Below are 17493 nucleotides of genomic sequence, written 5' to 3'. Positions count from 1 at the left end.
CGATGCCACTACAATCTGCAATTGTCATGACATTGCTGCATAATGGGTATTATTGCACCACTGGTAGGTATGTTCAGCTGCTACCTAGTCTGTCGTATCCATACTTACACTGTTCTACTCTCATAATGTGCTTGCAACCACTTTCATTCTTTTGGGAGGGGGTGCTCAGCAGTTGCTATTCGTATTGGTCTCCTGGGTGGAAATCAGTGATCCCAGCTGAGAAATGACCACCTATCTAATTCAGTCAGCTTTGTGTCTGGTGGATTAGTTTGAGTCTTCTCATCTCTTCCAATTGGGCCCTAGTGTCTTGCAAGCTTGGAGAGCCTTGGTCCCATACAGACGAAATATGTAACTGGGTAGAGAGACCTCTTGCTTAACTGTTTCTCAGAGAACCATGGTTACATGTGTAACTCTCCAGTGTACCTGCAGGTGAGTGTGTATATCTCAGCATTCATGGAGGGTAAAATCTTCTTTTTTAGCCCAGGCCTTAGTCTTGGCTTCTTCTGTTTGTAATCATAACCTAAAAGGACGAAACACCACACTGCTGTATCTGAGAGAAAGTATTAATTTTTAATTAATGTACATTGGGCTAGATTAATTTATCTGATGAGCCAATGCAACATTAATCACATTTATTCTTTTTTTTCTTTATTTGGTTCCACAGATTGCACTTAGACCCCAACTTTGATTGCATGGCACAGGAAACAAATATGATGACACCATGCTTTTGTACACTGTCAAAAACATACCTGGGCCTTCCAAAATGGCAATCCTCTTCCTGCATGAACAGGCTTGAAGTGGACCAGACAGACTGACAGCAGTGGAGAAGCTGCTGTTACACTGAAGACATAATTTATTTGAATCACATCCTCCTGAAAGACAGAACATTGAAAAATGTAATTAACTCCAAGAGAATAAAGCAAATGGACTAAAACTTTGAGTCTGGAAGAATGTGATTGTCTTTTGGATAAAAAGTTTGAATGTGATTGGATAATGTTAATTTTAATTGAATTTAGCTAATACTTATATCTTAAATAACAGCGTATTGTTAGATAGTATTCAAGGAGAACAATATCCTAGGATAGAGTCTGAGTTTATGCAGTAATTTTATTATCAAGCAAAACTGTTACTCCCACTGTGCTCTAAACTCTTCTTCCACCTGGTTTGATTCTAAGCATCTGATTTGCACTCTCCTGTTTGGAAAGTGTTACTGGTAAAGTTTAACACAATCTTGTGTCTTCAGGGGGCCTATTTTCACATACGCCACCTCATGAGAGTCACAGAGGATTCATAAACCACACAAAAAAAAATCACAGATCTGTTAGTCCTATGACAGAAAACTGTACTGCTGTGCGCCACTGCGTGTTAATAAATATTCAGAATTAGACAGTAATGTGGTTTTCTTTTGAAAATTAACTGAAGCAGGTTGCCCAGACTTCATGAAAATGAACCTGATATTTCTTTTTAAGGAGAATTTAGCTTTACAAGAATATATTCAGTGATGCTGTGATCATGTCTTCACAGATAGAAAGAAGGTTCTTAATGGCTGTCCTGTTAAATGACTTATCTATTTGTTGTTTTAAACTTACATGTACTGTACCAATATCCTACCTTACCAGTATATTACATTTGCAATCTATATCACTTTTCAGGAGGCAGCAGTAAATTGCAGCTGCCACTATAACACCATGGAGCACCATACAGTTCAGTTTAAAATAGAAGTTAACAGAGAGCTATTTGACTTTAAATCTTTTCCATCATCTTTTTTGGTACCTGACTGAAAGTTTGATTTGGACACACATTAAACAAAAGCGTATAAACACAGATGATGGGCTTCCAGCACAACATCAAGAGGATCTTATGATTTTTTAATGTGAACTTCAAAAGTACTTTGGCGACATTCATTGTGCAGTATGTGTTTTTTTTTCATAAATCAAATGACTGAACTATTCTTACATTGTTTTACTGGCTTCTGTCGACAGTGTTCATGTACCTGTTACTGAGATACTATAAATGTGTAACTGTTGACTACAATAAACAGTGAAATTCCCTGCAATTGAATATAGAGGCCAAAAGGTCCTCAAGATATATATTACTTTTACATTGTCACTTTCGTTTTAACTGCCAAGTGTTCAGGATCAGGAATATATGAATGTTTAGATCAAATGAAAAACCAGAGATATGCTACATATATGCTTTTTATGAGTGGTTTTGCTATATCTTCAAATCAGGTACACTTCACATGATTGCACATGAAGTTTTAGATGCAGTTGCTTTTGTACCTCCAACAGTGTGTAAATCAACTTGCAGACATAAAAGACGCCTAAGATGCTTTGGTACTAATGTAAGTTACATAGTACCAACCTTCATATTATGAAGGTGCTAAAACATGCCCTTTAAGAGACTGTTAAAACATCACATTGCTATCAAACCCTGAGCCTGATTAAATACATACCATGAGCCCAGTTTGGTTCCACGCTGGTCATCTCTGTCTCTTCCTCTTTGGTAATATCATGGAGCGTGGTTGCATAGATTTCCTGCTTGTTTCTCGCTATAAGCTCCATACTTTCCTGTCTTGCCTTGAGAAGTTCAACTAAAATGCTTGGGGAGGCCTTGGTGCCTCTATGTGCTTCTAACTGTAGCTTTTTCTGCTCTGAGAAGGCTTCTGTCTCCTTTTTTGGTACAAAGCTGTCCAATATGGGACTCCTCATCTCATACTGGATTTTCACTGGCAGTCCAGTGCGCATCAGGAACAAGCCATCGCTGTTGATGAACTTCTGAGGGACAAAAGGCTGTGAGTGGCTCTTGTTGAGGATATTGCAATGCTCCTTTTCGTCCTGTAGGAGTTCATTTAGGATGCACAGGGGTGACTTACTGCTACTAGTAACACTTCTCCCAATTCGTTTCAGGTGTCCCCTCACGTGGTTCGACAGGCCAGTCTTAGTATCAAACCAACCCCAGCACAAGGGACATGTGTGCTCTCCTTGTGTTTCTGGCTTAACAGCTGTAATACAAGTTCAGAAGACTGATCAAATACATGAAATTACAGAACAAGAATGCTATTCACTCACTCATTCAGTTTTGATCAACAACACTCAAACAAGGTCATTTTAAACAAATAGTTTGACATGTTGGAAAATATTCTTATATACTTTCTTTCTGTAAGCAAGATGAGAGGATTGCTACCATTCTCATGTCTGTTTAGTAAATATGTAGCAGGGGCCAGCAGCCAGTGACTGGAAGCAGGGAAACAGCTAGCATGGCATTATCAAAGGGGCCAGGTGCTAGGCAACCAGGGGAAGGAACCAAGAAGGTGTTGGTCCTGGCCAAGAAATAGCCCTGCTCACAACCACCTGAGAATTTGAGAACTTCTGCATGGATTACACAAACTATATACAACACGTTATTTTGTGAGCTTCTAAAGGGTGTTGATTATTTTGTTACCTTTGGACAAAGTCAGGGTAGCTGCCCCCCCCCCCCTTTTTCCATTCATCATGCTAAGTTAGTCTAACTGGCTGCTGGCTCTACAAACAAATTGTTATTGATTCTCTCCTCTAACTCTAACCAGAGAAAGTTGTCTTCATTAAAAAGAAGAGAGAAACTGTTCTGAGTTGGTGTTTGTAACAAGACTTTAAGTAATATTATCACCTTTTCTCAGTTTCCTCATGCCAGTGGGGATCCTTCTACGGATTCGCGGCTGCCGGTCCCGCAGCGCCACTTGCTCCGGCGAAACCATGTGACGAGCGTTGTAACTCAAGCCAACGCGGTGTAGGTGCCCTCGCACATGATTGGACAGACCCACTCCAGACTCAAACATAGCAGGGCAGTACGGGCAGAGCTTGTGATCCACACTCGGTGTGGGCAAAACGTCAAGGCTGTCACCTGTAGACGTACAAGGCGACTCCAGGGAACCATCACACACTGCAGTTTCGATGTACTCCTCCTTGATTATAAGTTGCTCTATGTCACTGCAGTCTTCATCTCCATCATCTACATTGTTGAGCACATGGGAGCTTTGGTCTTTGGCTGAAAACCTCTGCCTCTTTCTGAAATACCTCCGAGCATACGGGTTCCTTTCATTCTCGCTGCTTTCCAAGAAGCTGCCGTCATCACTGAAGTTATCGTTGCCCTCACAGCCTTTCTCTAGCTCCCTATCTGCACACTGCTTGTGAAGCCTCTGGCTAAGCCTTGGCAATATATTTCCATTCATATTGTCAATACTCTTACGCAAAGGTGCTGCCATTTTTCTTACTGATGGAGAATTTCGGTTTGCTGACTCTTGCGAACTCCCACTTGCAGGGTCGTTCCCGTTTCCCTGATGGAACATCTGGTCTAATTTAGGATTTCTGGTTGATAGTAAAAAATCTATGGTTGCAGGACAGTTTGTCTTTTCTGAGCTGCCAAAAGCCTTGTGGTCATTCTTTTCATCATCTTGTTCCACACAGGTGAGATCAGTTGCCACATCTAATTTTTCTGCGGGTTGTAAGAGTAACTTTCCATGCTTGTCGATCCTCCACAAAGATGGTGACAGTGTGCTTTCAGTACAACACTTGAACTGAGGGGACTTTATCTTTTTTGTGTTGGACTTTTTAATGTAGAATGTAGATTTTTGACTTGGCCATTGGGGGAAATGGGCTGTTCCCCCAAAACTAGACTGTGGTTTTGACCTGGCAATCTTTGGCTGTTCAGCAGACTTCTTATAATTACCATCGCGTGATTGCTGACACTCCGACTCTGAATGTCTTTCCAGTATTACTTTGTCCCTGCAAGTGAAAAAACCCATTTGACACTGAACATGAACATGGTCTGCTTCCTCTGCATCATTAGTATGAGTCATTTTCCTGTATTGAGTCTTGTGTGTGTTAAGGTGTGCGACATGTAAGTGTGCTTCAAGAGCCTGCTGCGTTAATGTAATGTAGTTACACTCCTCACAGAAGTAATAGTGTTTTAGATTATCATGTGTTTTGGCATGCTGGACAAAGATTTTAGGGCAATTACAGCCAAATCCACACTGAGGGCACTGCACTGTGCTGCCCCCATCTTCAAATTCAGTGCTTTTGAGAACTTTGATTTCCTCCATAAGTTTTTCCAGTCTGTCTTGGTGAATAATAATGTGCCTCATGAGAGAGTTCCTATCACAGAACAAACGCCCACACTCCCTACATATAAAGGGCTGTGAAACATTGTCACTGTTCACCTGATTATGCTTGCCTAAATGATACATCATATGTCTATGGAAATGTCTTTTTTCTTTGAAATTAACATTGCATATTGTGCAAGAAAAGAAAAGTGGATCTTGTTCAAGTTGCTCTGTCTTCACTTGTTCCACTTTTAGACTAAAATTGTCTTCATCTTCAGGGTCATTTTCCTCCTTATAGCCTTCCTGTGCTGTGCTATACACATGGTGCTCACAGTCTACAGCTGTGCTCCTGCAAAGATCTTTGAATGGCACAACTGAATATTTATTATCAGGTTGTGTACCAATAGACTTGTGTTTGTTGGCGACATTTTCAACATTATTACCTCTGCAAAAATGTCTGTATGTGTGATTTAAGCTGTTGTTAACCTTTTCTAGAGAGCTTGATGTTCTTATTGCATGTGTATTGTGCTTCCTGTGTCTTTGGTGCATCACTTTGGTCTCCAGCCTTCTGTCATTGTGCAAGAAGCCTTCTTTTACTGAATCCCATCTGATTACTTCACTATCATCATAATCGTCCGAGGAGCTTTCAGACCATTCTGCATCCCGTCGAGATCTTGTTTTTATTGTCTGTTTTGTCAAAGGTTGGCTAATGTGCATTTGCTCTGCACTGTCACCTGACAGTGTGGAATAGGCCAGTTTAGACTCATTCTCCTCCGAGTGAGACAGTGGCGTGTTGACACCTGGCTGTGTGGCCAGTGTTTTTACGACGGGCCCCGCTGTGTTCTTCCAAGCGTCTGATTGAAGCTCACTAGGTGGTGGTAACACCTCAGGGCTTTTGTCCTTCTCTGGTTGCCACGCGGCATCCAGGACATTGTTGGATAAAACAGTGCCTTTGTTCAGGACACAGTGTACCTCTGAGGTGGGGTGTGAACCAGGTCCATTAACAAGTGCTCCTGAAGGCAATGAATTGCCTGCATGGGGAACAGCAGGGACACTCCTGTATACAAATGGATTCGGCTGGGTTCCATTTAAAGGGTTTTCGTGTTCATCTGAGGACAGACCTGCAGCATTGTTCTTCAGGGAGAATGTGTGACTCTGTAATGGCTCCTGAGTACGACCTGGGCTGTCAGACACCGGTTCCACATCTTTGTCCTCTTGTGCATTTGGTTTCAGATCAGACATAGTAGCAATACTTTCTGAAATATAAAAGAATATCACAATATAAAGTCTACTCCGTATGTATATTTCTACTCATTTCAAGCATGACACGCCTTATACGCACATAACTTTCCTTATTCAAGTGCAGTATTCCAACACGTGAAGACAATTTGCCAAAGAAATAATGCAAATTACAAATAAAAATCATTATAATAAAAACAAGGGTTTTTTTTTTATTAAAGTTGAAAATATGGAACTGTTAAAAAAAAATCGTTTTTTGGACTATTCCCACTACTCTGTAAAATGAGAGTGGTATTATTCTGTGCCACATTATGATTTTCCAACACCCTCTTTCGCCACCTCTATTCACAACAAACCCTGCTGTTAGCCCTGAATACCCTGGCGAGGATGCTTAATTATGTGAGCGTACCTCTGGGATACAACCTTCCTGCTTCTCCACCTAAAGTTCTCAGTCGTCTGCTAAAATTGACCAATTTCCATGGGAACAAAGTACACCTCCAATGAGATCATATTGCGTCTTATCACTCTGTGATGGTGCCAACACAGATCCCAGCATGAGACCGTTGTTACTTGAATCCTGACAAATTGGCAGGCACACAATCTGTCTAAAACACAAACACAGACCCACACAAAGAAAACATACACCTGCACTTACATACACACACGGACCGGCTTGTGAATGGTTAAATTCAAGGGAAAACACATAGATTTTAGTACTTGCATTTGCACAATTTGAGTTAGTAAATAGTATGAAATAATCATTCAGTATGATGATTTAACGTACATTTTACAACAAATTGTATTATGTGTCCAGAGCTGATTTAGTTTAAAATGTATGCTCAGTGGATTTGGCATCCAGGGCTGGTTGCTCTCTACAGGAAGCTGCGTTGCTAACGAAGTGGTAAATTCAGTGTTAATGAGTGGCTTCACTGTTACCACCTCGGAGGTAAAACCTTCCGAGCTCCATATTCTCTCCATCTGTTGTGGTGTTAAAGGTTCGAAGGGGGAACAGACGTTCTACATTAAAAGCAAACTTCTCTGTTACCCCCAAACGGCAGGGTGGCAAAACCATCAAAATATCTTGGTTCAAAATGTGCAAGGCTCATTAGCAGCCAACTCACACAACTTCACTTCTATATACAGTGTAATGAACAGAGGTTCAACAGAAATGCATTTTTTTCAAAAAACTGCATTTGCTTCTATTTACTTCACTTAGTCAATGTTAAAAGGCTGACTTTGCCTTGCCTGAAGATGTTTACAGGGATTATAAGATTTAATACAGTTAAGCTGTACTGTATATGCACAGATCAATCTGCCATGAGCTTTTACTAACCCTGTCTGGTATTTTCCCCAAGATACTCATAGTTTGGTAAATGAGATTGTGTTCTGTTAGATAATAGAAACACTGCAGCATTGTGTATCAAATACTTCTTTTCTTTTCTCTTAGTTTCATCTTTTGTCCTGCAGCAACTAAAGTTTGAAAATGATGTTTGTATTTCTGTATATGCTATGAATAAACGTCTGGAGTTACCAGTTCATTAGGCACATCTGTACAATCCGATGTAATCCAATACAATAACCCTGCAATAAATTGCTCATGGTGCAATGGTGTAAATTAAAGAGTATGGTCTAGACCTACTCCATATGAAAAGTGCCCTGAGATAACTTGTGTTGTGATATGGCTCCATATAAATAAAATGGACTTGACTTGTATATCAAAGTGACATTTATCAAGCGATGTCTCCAATAATCTGCCTCAGGCAAACAAAATATTAGACCAGCCAGACCGGCCAGTTTATCAAGTGCACTTGTAATTCTATCCAGTACAACATCCGTGCCATGAATTCTACCTTTATGAAGCTTTCAATGATTCATCTTTGTTGGCACTGCTAAATATGTTTTAACTTAACTAGGTTTACTAATGTTGTCATAGTTAGTGTTGGTGTTTTACTGGATTGCATTATAGTTAAAGGTGTCTCTTATATTCAGAACCAACCATAATTAAACATAAGCTTTGTTATTCTGTTGTGCTGGATTGCTTTAGAATATATAGGTACACTAATGGAAACATGTTCATAACAATCAACTATGAGTATGAGTTTCTACCTTTTTTTTAAATTCTGACTTTCAGCTACTCAAAATCAATTTAAAAAGCATTAATTTATACTTTACCACCAGTGAGTTATGGGGTTCAAATTGATTTCATGCAGCACGCAGTGAAAGTTGGTGGGCTGGGAAGCATGCCATGTACTCACATCACTATTGCTTTGAGTCTGGCTCACAACCTCAGCGCCTGTCATGCCCTATTCTCTTTCATCTCGCTGTCATTCTCTGCTCCGCACAATCTAATCTAATGAAAACACCAAAACATTTGCCTGCAAGTTTTTTTTTTTGCCACAAATTACTTGTGTCATTAATTCAAGTCACTATGTAAGCAGTAATTTTACACATGTTCTTTAAGGCAAATATCACTACAATGGCAGGTGTACATGTCTACGAGTCGACAGTCTGCTTTCATCACAATGATACAATGATATGATGAGTGCAAAGGTCAAGAATTATTGTGAGAGCACATCTAAATGAAAAGAAAACTAAATAAATCAAAAGCAGCGGTAGTGTTTAGAGGACATGCTGGTCTTTGTAGCCGTGTTTCTTTTGAATCTTCAGAAAGATGTAAAACAAGAGCATTATGTGATTCAAATGATGCAAATAAAGTCAACTTTATTTTTAGAAAAAAACTAAAATAATGTCTCCTAGTATCTACATTTTGAACTGTTCTTGAGCAAGATACCCTCAGTCTCTCAATGTTCTGACTATCTATATGTCTGGAAAAAATCCTATATTCTTTTGGACACAAGCATTTGCTAAATGAAAATAATGTAATATAAACAGGGCACCAGCAAAGACAGAAACAATCAATAACAATAACTTGTTCATAACCTGTCATAACAATAAAGTGAAAAATATTGCATTGTGCCCACAAGGGGAGACACTGTTACAAGACTGGACGAGTATTTAAATGTTAAAACAGCATAAAGTCAAGCTTTTTGTAATTTTGACAGCGAGCACTGAAAAGTTGCCTGTTCAGTATGCTTTCAAGAGTTTGTGTTGTTTGACACAAACCCTTGAATGTTTGACTTTTTTTAAGTTGCCAGAGTATGAGTCAGAGTCAGACTTTGAGATGAGGACAAAGACAGACAGGATTCAGTATAGAGGAAGGAGAGAAGAGTTCAGAAGGAAAAGAAAGCTTCAGTTAAGGATGAGAAGGAGGAAAATAATGACACTTATATGGTTCAATAGAGTCTGGGATAATCTTGTAATGTCAATGAATTAATGAAATCCTCGGGACTTAGTTAAAATGGCTAAAAACTGAATGCCCTCATTTGTGTGTGTGTGTGAGAATTTATTTGGACTATTTCCTATGACTTAAATGACTACACAGACATGTGATAGGAATAAGGTTTATACTGCTTGTGCCATTTATTTTTTGAATACATAAAGGTTCAAATGACACAATTATCTCTTACATACTGTTCATATTCTACACCCTTGGTCAGTTTTGACCCGGTCTAAGATTCCCCTCATGTCTATACCAAATTTTCACAGATCAGATTTTCAAATGAGCAGAACTTTATGGAAGTGTGGAGTTTATTGTATATCCATTAGAGCCATCAGTCTTCACTGCTACATCATAACAAGAAATCCTCATAACTACTATCTTATTAAAACTATTAACTATTCATTTCACTAAAAGACATGTCAATAGATACAGCTCAAATCTGACCTGGAACAACCTCAATGGACATTTGTAGCACTTTTAAACATTAAAATATTTTTTTACATTTTGGGCCATTTTAGGAAAAGCCATCAAATTTTAGGGTAAAACAGGTCAAAGCAGGTCAAATTTGACCTGAACAATATGGAAGGGTTAACATGTATACGTATTTTCCTTTCCCCCTTCTTCGACATTCTTGTCATTTGTGGTGATGCAAAACAATAGAGAAGATACAGTAAATAGATCAGACAAGAGCTCAAACTATTGGTCGATTGATTCATTTGTTATTTATCACTAAGCAATGCCAAGAAGTTGATTGTACTGTACCAGCTTCTAGCTTTTTCTGTTTTATTTTATTAATGTCAATTATTTTTACATTTAAACACAAAATTCTAAATTGAGAAAATCTACAGATTTAATGACAGTGAAAATAATAATGGTATGTTAAATTCCTGTTGTTGGACAAAAGTGTTTTGGAAAATACATTCATTGTGTCATTTCTTTACCATCTTTAGACTTATTAGAAGAATTATTTAAGTAAAAAATTCAAAGACACAAACTTTGAATCTCGGGAGAACAACAAACATATTGAGGAGGAAAAGTTTGACGCTGTAGGCTTGTGAGACTGTGAATGTCGAAGCAAATTCCTTCTTCCTGTACAACTTGAAGACCCGGGCTGGCAGCACAGTGGAGACAGCGCTGAAGACCAACTGGGACCAGTCAGCCAAACCATTTCAACTGCTGGAGCTGTCTGTATGGATCAACAGCCAACCCTATATTCCTCTTCCATCGCCTTTGCTAGAGAAATGTCTAAACAAGGGGGGCCACGGTACCTCAAGTACTGCACTACACAACTTCCTCAGCTAATGGGATCTATTGATTTATTTGACACAATGTGAATTTATGAAGCTGCCTCTTTAGTGTGAGAGTATCAAAGCGTGGCTCAAAACAAACAGACAGAGATTCAGCTCGACACTCCAGTAATCCCAAGGTGAGTATGTTCTCTCAGCGAAGGTGCCACAGATAAAAAAAAAAAACACTGTTAAGTTGTTCTTCTTCTATCTTAGCCCTGCAGTTACTCACAGTATCAAACAGCAGAATAAAAGAAGGAGGAAATTAGCAACACCACACAAGCCAAATCTCACTTTCCTCATTGTGACTAACTGGCTTGTTCTGCAGAAGAATGTGAAACAAAAAAAAATAAAAACACGACAATAGCAGATTCATGAAACACCCTAAATTTCTTAAATTTGCACAGGAGAAAATAAAGAGAACAGCTTCACACAATGTCTTTGTCTGGATTACATACTCTTTTATCCCACTGAATTCTTGTCACCCAAAGGTCATTTCCATAATAATGGTCTCCATTCTCCCTAATGGGATTTTGGCTGTGATTATGTATGCCAGCGTCTTGTGCAGACACTATCAGCCCTGTCATCGTGAATTGCACAAATGTAATTACACAAAGCCTTTGATAACTAAACAATGTAATTTACTGCTTGAGTGGAAATATACACCAGTGTTATACGATTCAAATTATACACTAAAGGAAAATATATGAGAACCATAGGTGGTATACGCTGCAAAGAAAATTGTGTTCTTTATAGTAAGCACAAATGAAATGCAAATGTATACTTTAACAACAAGAATAATAGTATGCATTCAAGTGATTTATGAAAAAGAAATTGCAGGTAAGTATAACTGGAAGAGGTAGGTTCAAGCAACATTTTGCGGAATATTTATGCTTATTTACTTTCTATTTGCCAAAAGTCAGATGAGAAGATTCATACCACATTTGTGTCTTTTCGCTAATTATGAAGCTACAGTCAGCAGCTAAGCAGCTTAGCTTAGCATAAAGACTGCAAAGAGGGGGGGAGCAGCTAGCCTAGCTCTATCTGAAGGTGATAAAATCAGCAATTAACATGGAGTATATCTTGTTTGTTTAATGTTAACAAAAATCAAAGTGTAAAATTAACAATTAGCTCTAGGCAGGTTTTATCACCTATGCACAGAGGGAGGCTAGCTGTTTTCCCCTCACTCCAGTCTTTGTGTTAAGCTAAGCTAATTAGCTGCCAGCTCTAGCTTCTTGTTTACCACACAAACATGAGAGTGGTATCAATCTTATTGTCTGACTATCGCAAGTAAGTGAATATGCATATTTAGCTTTAATTAATAAAATATTACTGTACAAAATGTGTTAGAAAATCTGTAGAGGGTGATTAGGCTTTTATCCAATAGAGACAAAAACACCACATGAGGACACATGAGACAGGACAGGTGTTTGAGAGTGGTGCCTTGAACCACGGAAGACACTCTCACAAAACAATCCTGTCCTTTGGCCAAAGTTCAACCCTATAGCACAATACTAGGCCTATATCTTAATAAAATCCCCCTGAACCTGCCCACAACAAACTTCTCCTTGCCCCCCTCTCCTAAAAAAGGAGAATGAGTGAAATGGCTGTGATGGTAGATTTACTGATGAAAAAAGGTGAAGCGAGAACATTCGGAGTGATAAAAGGGGACAGGGAGCGAGTGACAGTTGGGTTAAGACAGAAGTCATGTTCAATAGCAGGTAGAAACATCAAACAAGTGAGTTCACAGGAAACCCATGCAACCTTGTCTTGAAGGAGGATTTTCTGTTGTGTGGAGTAGATTATAACTGTTCAAGCTGCTGACACGGCCTCATTTGCTGCCCGTAGTGTTGGAGGGGGATTAAACGATATAAACTTTAAAGCTTTAAACAATACCTTTCAAAATTAAATGGATTAAGGGAGGGATGTCTGATGGGGATTTCCCAAGGCTTTGTTAGTTTTAAACTCTACTCCTTTTAAAGGGGGGAAGAAAGAAGGAAAGGAAAAAAAAAAAAAAAAAAACAGCAGTTAGAAATTTCTCAGGCATGTGACCGTTTTAATGAGGCTGCTCTCACGTTGAGAAGGGCAGTGGGCACAGGAGGGCTGCCAAAGCAGATGGCTCTCATAAACATCATATCTGCTCTGTTTAGATACATGACTTCTCATCTCCCAGCACTGAGAGGAAAACAAACCCGACCATCACCACAAGCACTACCCACTTGCCCGCTTTTGGCAAGCTGTGCCGGCTCGTTGAAATGGCACATTTCCATTTCCTGCTTTTCTCCTTCATAACAATATGCATGAGCTGCGCAATTGATATACATAACCTCTAATCTGTTATAAGTATGCAGAGAAGATGCAGCGATTGCCGCGCCGGGTATTTTTGTTTAGTGGCAGTTAGGACGTTGACTTTTATTAAATGTTATTATTACCATATAACTGAAAGTATATAAATACTAAGCAAGACAGAAGTTGTTGCTATGATTAGGCATGCTCAGATGCTTTTCCTTTCCAGTTGAGATGGAGCAAAAAAAAAAAAAAAATTAAATATATATCAAACTTTGTTGCTGCCGCTTTGCTGTAGACATGTGACCATTCAGATGAAAGGGAGTCAGTGTCAAGCTGCTCTCCAAATTGAGGACAGGCTCCACATTGCCGAGCAGACATCAGTGAGCTTAAATTCGGAGGCATGTCAAGCATCGCAGGTATTAGGATGAAATCTCTCATTATCTTTCTTTAAAACATAATACGAGTGCGCCACGGCAGGAACGGGAGCGCGGGGAGCAGGGGCCTCGTAGTCACTAAACACAACCCAAAATGATTCTTCAGTAGTCACCTTGAGTTCTATTATTAGACCAGGACAAACAGCTCCAAACAGGAACTGGATCAAGTGTGTCATTTGCGGACTCTGATTGGGTATCGAGGCCTAGAAGTGGCTAAAGTAAGCGCTGCTGTGATCGCATGGGGGTCAGACAGACGACCTGGATAGCAAAGTCTGCAGTGAAAAAGAGGAGAAACGCAGCCTCTGAGGAGACGACCAAAAAAAAAAAAAAAAAAAAACTGTGGCTGTCAAAAAGTCACAAAGAATTCAGAGGCCAACAAAAGCCTATTTATCTAACTCTATCAGGAAGCGTGGACAGCTTGAGCGCAGTAGCCTTGACAGCAGTGGGATTCCCTTGTCATTTCCCGGGGTCCACACACACACACACACACACACACACACATACACACACACACTGAGACACATGTAAGACAGTTATTCAGCCCTGCTTGTCAATTGTACCTTTTCAGCCCGGATCAATGAGTCGTCTTGCACCAGGGGCCTGTATCAGCACCAGTCATTAACATGTGAGTCCCACTCTATCAGCTCTAGCTCCAAATAAATCAAAGGGTCGGCCACAGAAGAAAAGGGGCTAATATTTCCTCAATAACCCCAGAGAGACACCATGGAGAGATGCAAATTGCCTCCCAGGAGACCCCGGGGGATGTGAAGGAGAAACTCGCTGGGAGGCAACGGGAAGCTAATGAGTATAATGGTAAATGTATACAAGGAGAGAGAGAAAACCCCTCTCTATTCATACCAATTAATACAATCTTATCAATGGAGGTGTACTGTAGGAAGGAGGGCCCACGTCTAACCCCTTTGCCCTCCTCCCCGCTTCCACCTCGCCAGCGTCTGTATTATTCAACACGGGCCAGGCTACGGTCATTAGCCCTGTGGGAGGCTGGGCCAGGCCTGGGGAGTTAAGGAGATTTTAAAAACCACTCACTCCTCACATCAAAACAAATCGGGCCAAATCAAAGGGGCTCAAATATGTCCTTTCTTGAGGGGTGAAGAAGGGAAGTGCCATTGTTGTTAAAGCCTGCTTTCTACGGCGCCCATGTACAGAAGCACAATAAATACAAGATTGATTCATGGCATTTGAGAGAAAAAAAATGATTATCTTTGCATAATAACTAGAGTATATTAAATGAATTGAGTGGTGCTTTACAATTGTGACATTTCTTCTTTTCTATATAATTAGTATTTTTCAAGTTTCTTGTTAAAAAGAAACTGTTTACTGAAAATAGACATTTAATTGCTGCTGCTAACATACCTTCAGTTATTCTTGACACCATGACAACAGCCTGAACAAAAAGAACCCCAACAAAACACACACAGGAACACATACTCACATACACACACACACACGCGCCATCATGTTCAAACACACAGCGTGAAAATCCCCACTCCCCAAAAAAATCTTATGTTCTTCAAACAAAATACACAACCTGTAAATGGGGGGTACGATTATTTCACCTGTTCCCCAAACAAACAAACAAACAAAACAAAAAGCCTGTTTCAAGAAGTTTTTCAAGTGTCATTTTCCTGATTTAAGAGGAAGAAATCTTGTTTCAAATTACCTACAGCCAGGTTTAGATAATTCCTAAAGCAAGTGGATTTGTTTTGGGAAGCCGGTTCAAATAATCCCACCCCCACTGGGAGATTTTGACTTTTTTGAAAGTGGATTTGATGCTTTTTAGGAGTTATTAATAAACAGAATGACTTGTTAAGAGGAAGTTTTTGTGCTGTGTAAATTGACGTCTGGTTTTCCTTGTTTCTAATCACGTCTAACCCTGAACTAAATAATAAATATGTATTATAGTAGAATGATCATTGGAATTCCACAAAAAAGTCTGCATTAATATTAATTTCAATTTTCATTTGCAGATGTGGTCATTAAAGTTGATCCTGGAAATCACTGCTGCACCATATTTAGTGTACCAAGTCCTCTCTAATACCACATATCACCAATAGATGGCGCCTGCAGCCACAAAACCTAGCTGAAAACACACAAAAAAGGTCCAATTCAAAATATATATTACAATAATGTTAGAAGTGTTGTATCTGATAGGAATTATCCATGTGGCAAAGTGTAAATGTTGCCTTTGTGCCAAGAACAAAGTAGGCAAGATATTGGCAGAAAGACTGCAATCTATAAGTCCTGACCAACGAGGTACAGAGACACTCCTCAAAACTTCAGACAAGGAACTTAAACATGACATGATCACTGGAAAGTCCGACACTCCTTATAAATGTGCTCTAGTTGCCACCAACTCTCTGAAGATGCTAATAATTTAAATGTGTGTTGCTATTAGTGCTGGTCTTTGTGAATTGGACTGTTTTTGCAGTCAGCTTCATTTGCATAGAAAGGGGCCAATTTTGCGCCAAATGTATGCATATAACCTAATTTAAATACATGCAAATAACAGAGGAGCACTGAGACACTATTTTGCTCGGTAGCGCAGCTCGGGGTGCTTTTCATTCTTTGTTGGAGCTTTGTGAATTACACGGTTTCTTTTTGTCTTATTTGTGCAGGTTTAATGGTAACAAAAGCTACACATTCCTTTTGTGAGTTTGCCCCTCAGTGTGCATGATATAGACAAAACAATAAGAAAACTCTTAAAAACATTGCTCCATAGCGCTACTAGTGGTCAAAAACGCCACGGGGTACCTTTAAATTACCTCCAAATCCATTCAGCCCAACAACTGAAGAAAATCAGAGTGGTATGCAGTAAAAGGTAGCATTTGAACTACCTGAAAGGGCAAACAAATGCTTCAAAAGCATAAGAAGAAGGAATGCCTCGATCTATCATTTTGAAGGTCATTCATCACGGTGGAGAAATATAACTGACAGCAGCTGATCGGAGGAGGATTTGCCTCCTAGAGATCACAGAGGGGACTGAAATGAAGGTTAATCACTATATAACTTTCTACATGTATAATCCTACACTCCATATTTCATTGAGCACATCTGTAAAAGCCCTCCGTCAGCATAATTGCGCCTAACCTGTGCCCCGCGTGCTCAAATCTCTAAAATATCACATCCAACTCCGAGAATAAATGGGAAATTAATGAGGAAAGTGCTGAGCTCAACCTTAGATAGGTATCACAGAAAGGGTTCGCTGCCTCGCAGCTCATGTACAATAGAAGCTCGCTAATCCGAACCTTCAAAGATAGAGGTTGTTTTGGACTTGTGAAATGTTCAGGAGGAATAAATACAAACCCAGACTGATTTGACATTCTTGCAGAGCTGGAAGCATCAGCAAATGGAAAACCACACATATTTTAAGGTAAGGATAATTAGGGAAGCAGGTATGCTGAGCTAAGAACAAGCCACAATTGACTAATAGAAAAAAATAAGTACTCTAGATTATTCCATAAATACATATAAAAACATATTCCACAATAGAACATGCCCCAAATGATATATTCTTTAAAATTATAATCATATATCACTACATTCTCTGTTCATAACTAAGTGTAATTATTGCCTTTTAAATAATACATTGTTCTTGTTTATCATGTGCTTGCAGATAATGACATCTCTGTAAATAACAGTGATACTTTTTATGTGTTTATCCATCAACCCTCTTATAATCACCCATTCCATTTACTATAATGTGATTACACAGGCCACATTTAACCAATGTTGCTTTTCAATGTCTCATCCCTTAGAGCAAGGGCAGAGAGTATCAGTGATCATATTCTGCCCCTTAGTGGAGGA

Source organism: Scomber japonicus, chromosome 7, assembly GCF_027409825.1.
Source record: "Scomber japonicus isolate fScoJap1 chromosome 7, fScoJap1.pri, whole genome shotgun sequence".
NCBI lineage: Eukaryota > Metazoa > Chordata > Actinopteri > Scombriformes > Scombridae > Scomber > Scomber japonicus.
The sequence above is the reverse complement of the archived record's forward strand: the minus strand, read 5'-3'. Positions refer to the sequence as shown.